Source organism: Esox lucius, chromosome 25, assembly GCF_011004845.1.
Source record: "Esox lucius isolate fEsoLuc1 chromosome 25, fEsoLuc1.pri, whole genome shotgun sequence".
Lineage (NCBI taxonomy): Eukaryota > Metazoa > Chordata > Actinopteri > Esociformes > Esocidae > Esox > Esox lucius.
The window spans coordinates 2,271,283-2,276,825 of NC_047593.1; positions in this window are offsets into that span (position 1 = coordinate 2,271,283).

A 5,543-nucleotide genomic window follows, 5' to 3' on the forward strand; every position below is an offset into this window, starting at 1 on the left:
TTTGAGGATCTCCCCGGTTTTTTCCAAGTATGCTCTTTTCAAACCCTCTCTACCCACATAAGCACCTGGGTTTGCCGGGTCATAGTAAATACTTTTCATAACCTGTTCAGACATCGTAGAGTGTTCGAGCAATAATGAGAATTAATACATGTTTAACAATGTTTTATTTGAGTTTTCGAAATTACACAACCAATATATTCAGAAAAGTTACACAAACATTCAGATTTCTCATAGTCTTTGTTTATATACATGTTAACATGAGAACTGAAGCTACCCTGGCCTTAGACAACAGACTCTTTGCTTTCATCACACCATGACCCCGCTGCGTCGCATACAACATCCTCATTAAATTTGTCCATGTACTCATCCCTGTTCTCTGTGTGATGTTCGGCTCCAACTTGAGCTCGTGCAGAAAGTTCTCAGCGGCCTTGTGAACATCAGTCATCGGTGTGTGAAAACCAGATGCGTTCAAAGCCTTGACCAACACATGTTTCAGTCGCTGTGTTAAAACTGTCGCCACAATGTCATCATAATGGGTCTCAAAAAAATACTCAGGCAGTTCGAGACATGAATGTCTTGTCTGGCTCGGGTGGTCCACTTCGCATCCGATGCATGCTTTGTGTAGAATAGCCCCAACAACGTTTTCCAGAATCATACCCATTGTTGCTTTGATGATCTTTAAAATTTTTGGTGCAAGTTGTTTGTCCATTTTGTGATAACTCTTGTTAGCATTTGAAAGGTATGACAGGTTAAGAGGACCTAGTTGATCACCAACCCTGTCAATCCAATGGTAGTTTCTTGTTGGGTATGCCGGTGGAATCGAGCTGTCTGGGTCAGGGGTTCCGTAGAAGGCTTCAGCGTTGTCATCCCAGGCATCACACAGCCAGTCCTCAGCCTTGGGTTCTTCAATCACTGCTTGGTTGTAATCTTGAGACATGTTTCGTAAATTCTTCCGACTGCTTGAATGTCACCGGCGGTCTGTCGGTTTTTATGCTGTGCTGATGAAGGTGTTGGCTTAAGGCGGGGCTTCGGGGTCTTAGGTCAGTCGATCAGTCCGCAGTCACAAACTAACACGCTGATATTTTACGGAAATAACTCCAATCTGACAGAGTCATACTCTTTCAGCCCCTCGACAACTTTAAACAGTACATCTACTGTATTATGTGGGCCTTGTTTTGGCCCCAAATAAAACACTTTTCGAAAGGTGCCCCATAAACTGGCATTAAAAACCATTTGATCGGTCACACCAGCCTTAAACACTTGGCCTTTGGGTAATTCATAAAATGCAACCTCCGGTTGTTCTGGGTTGAAGAGGTATCCCCCGATCCGACCATCGTCCAATTTCCACTCCTGTGCCACCATATCCGGGTGTAATTGATGGATTCGGGTTAAACTCTGCATCGGTTTCTTCGGGGCTGGCATGTTGATTGCATCTCTGCGGTCCATTTGCAATTTCTTACCAAATCGCTGAGCTGCGTTTAAGATGTTAGCTTTCACCGGTGTTTCACCCAAAACATTGATAGCAGCACAATCCTCCATGTTTTGTAATGTGTAGGTAAGTTTGCTCAGGCAAGACTGAATGACCAACCCCGATGTCGGCGTGGTTTAAATACACATACCACGCCAGTCAACCCATAAAACATGAAAGGTTAACAAACACCGTTTGTATGCCAGCTGTTGCAACACTTGTCAGAAGATAAAACACCCGGGTTTTATATTTGTCGAACACCATTTGCTGTACACCAAACTCCTTACCGCTGACACAACACTTATTTACTGCCTGGGAATTTAACATTCCGGAACCCTAAGCCCCATTTGTTAATCATCAAACATAACCCACCTATTATAACACTAGTCTGGTTTACTCATCAAGCGTTGTAAAACATCAAACATTGACACATCAATGTAATCATAAATAACAAAGTCACCGGACATGCATACGTCACTCCTGAAGTCCCACCCTAACATACGTCATACCGGAAGTCCCACCCTAACATACGTCATACCGGAAGTCCCACCCATGCAAACCGGATGTCCCGCCCACCTGTCATATCAATATGGAAGTCCCGCCCCCCAGGGCCATACATCACCATTCTGACACAATATACCCTACACTAACTACTAACAACAAGCCACTGTCTCTTCCCCCAAAAGGCATTGGAGGGAGGGCATCCCAGTGGTGACGAGAGCCCACCTGGCAAGACAGCAAGGGTGGACAGCATCAAGCCTACTGGTCACCTTCACGCCCCCGGGCCAGGTTACACCTAATTATAAACTGTGCAGTAAAGATTAGTTTTTAGTAGACACTTGAAAGTTTGCACTGAGTTTGCATTTCTAACCTTAATTGGCAGATCATTCCACCGTAGTGGAGGTATGTATGGCTGGGTCTTGCGACCGTAGGTTACGTGTAGGTATGTATGGCTGGGTCTTTTCAGCAGGAGCAAGTCCATGTATTGATTTATAGGTTAACAGTAAAACCTTAAAATCAGCCCTAACCCTAACAGGCAGCCAGTGTAAGGACGCTAGGACAGGAGTAATGTGTTCAAAAAAAATTGTTCTAGTTAGGATTCTAGCAGCCGTGTGCAGCACTAATTGAAGTTTATTTATTGATTCATCAAGGTTACTGTAAAGAAGAGCATTGCAGTAATCTAGTCTAGAAGTAACGAAAGCATGGATTCGTTTTTCTGCATCAGTTTTTGATAGAAAGTTTCAGATTTTTGCAATGTTTCGAAGATGAAAATAAGCAACTCTTGAGACATATTTTATATGTTCTTCAAAGGAGAGGTCAGGGTCAAGGGTAACGCCAAGGTTTTTTTGCAGTTTTTTGGGATACGACCATGCAGCCGTCGAGGTTCACTGTAAGATCTGTTAACAACGCTCTTTGTTCCTTGGGTCCTAAAATGAGCATTTTTGTTTTTCTTGAGTTTATGAGCAAGAACTTCTCTGTCATCCACTTCCTAATATCTGAAATGCATGCTTCCAAAGTAGCTAATTTTGGGGCTTCTCCATGCTTCATTGAAATATATAATTGTGTGTCATCAGCATAACAGTGAAAATGTACATTGTGATTTTGGATTACATCGCCCAGAGGGAGCATATATAGTGAGAACAATAATGGGCCCAGAACCGAGCCTTGAGGAACACCAAAGCATACCTTTGACTTGTCAGAGGATGTGCCATCCACACTAACAAACTGATATCTTTCAGATAAATAAGATTCAAACCAGGCTAGAACATGTCCACGTAGCCTAATATGGGTTTCCAGTCTATCTAAGAGAAGGGAGTGATCAATTGTGTCAGAAGCTGCACTAAGATCAAGAAGCAGCAGGACAGATGCAGAACCTTTGTCTGAGGCCATTAGAAGGTCATTTTTCTAAGATTTTTGAGAGGAATGGGAGGTTCTATATTGGCCTATAATTGTTTAATATGTTGGGATCCAGATTAGATTTTTTTTAGAAGAGGCTTAATTCCCGCTATTTTTAGTGACTTTGGTATACATCCGGAGGAAAGGGAGCAATTTATTATGTTCAGCATTGGCTGACCTAGCACAGGAAATAGCTCCTTAAGTAATTTTGTTGGAATCGGATCTAGCTGACAGTTTGTGGGTTTTGAACTCATTACAAATTTAGTGAATGTGTCGAGTGATATGTTATCAAAAGATTCAAGCGTCCCCATTGACACCTGGTCAGGGAGGTTCAGGACATTTTTAGGACAACTGAGATTTTGAAGACCATAAGATTATTTTTTTATTGTTTTTGTTCACCTCAATCAGGTTGGAGAAATAAGCTGATCGAGCAGATGTGAGTGATTTTCGGTATTGTAGTGTACTGTCTATCCAGGCTAGTCTGAATACTTCCAACTTGGTGGAGTGCCACTCCAATTTTCTGGAGGCTTGCTTAAGTGCTCTAGTGTTGTCTTTGTACCAGGGTGCAAGTTTCTTGTTGCGTATTTCTTTTGTTTTTAGTGGTGCAACTGTGTCTAATGTATTTCGCAGTGTTGAGTTTAGATCCTCGATTTGATCGTTTAAAGATTTATTTACTCTGTCAAGGAATTTATTTGTAGTCCGAGATTTTTTAGTATGACTTTTGAAACTCATTGTTTGCGGAGCAAGTGGTAAATGTGGTAAACGCTAAATGTAATAAGACAGTGATCCGATAATCCAGGATTTTGGGGGGAAATTATTAGATCTACAATATTTATTTCTCATGACAGGACTAAATCTAAGGTGTGATTCTGGCAGTGTTGGACCTGAGACATGTTGGATAAAACCCATTGAGTCAATTATGGCTTCAAAGGATATTTGAAGAGGATCATTGGAGGAGAGGCAATTTTAAGGCAATTAATTCATCAGGCTTTAGCCATGTTTCAAATAAACCAATAACATCTAGTTTATGATCAGAGATTAATTCATTTACTGCAACTGCCTTTGGAGCAAGGGATCTAACAACTACAGGAAATGTATGATCTCTGTAATTGCAAACAAAGGTTTCAGTACCAAATATTAAGTTCTGCTTTTCTGATGTATCAAATTCTTATGTCATGCAATAAAATGCTAAATAATTACTTAAAAATCATACAATGTGATTTTCTGGATTTTTGTTTTAGATTCCGTCACTCACAGTTGAGGAGTACCTATGAAATAAATGACAGACTTCCACATGCTTTATAAGTGTGAAAACCTGCAAAATCGGCAGTGTATATAATACGTATTCTCCCCATTGTATATTTGAGTATCATCGGCATATCTGTGGTAGTTAATGTTGTTGTTCTGTAGAATTTGGCCCAGAGGTAGCATATAGTGATTGAACAAAAACGGTCTGAGAAATGATCCCTGTGGAACTCCGCATGTCATAGCCACCCTATCAGATTCATTATTTACCAATGATGACAAAGTAACTCCAGCCATCTAGATAAGATCTGAACCAATCCAGCCTATCTATAAGTGTTCTATGATCTACAGTGTCTTGTCTAATGCTGCACTGAAATCTACAAACCTGATTCCAAAAAAGTTGGGATACTGTACGTAAAAAAGGAATGGAATAATTTACAAATCTCATAAACTTATATTTAATTCACAATAGAATATAGATAACACATTGAATGTTGAAAGTGAGACATTTTGTAATGTCATGCCAAATATTGGCTCATTTTGGATTTCATGAGAGCTACACATTCCAAAAAAGTTGGGACAGGTAGCAATAAGAGGCCGGAAAAGTTAAATGTACAGATAAGGAACAGCTTGAGGACCAATTTGCAACTTATTATGTCAATTGGCAACATGATTGGGTACAAAAAGAGCCTCTCAGAGTGGCAGTATCTCTCAGAAGTGAAGATGGGCAGAGGATCACCAATTCCCCCAATGCTGCGGCGAAAAATAGTGGAGCAATATCATCATCTACTGTGCATAATATCATCCAGAGATTCAGAGAATCTGGAACAATCTCTGTGCGTAAGGGTAAAACCATACTGGATGCCCGTGATATTTGGGCCCTCAGACGTCACTGCATCACATACAGGAATCATACTGTAATGGAAATCACAAC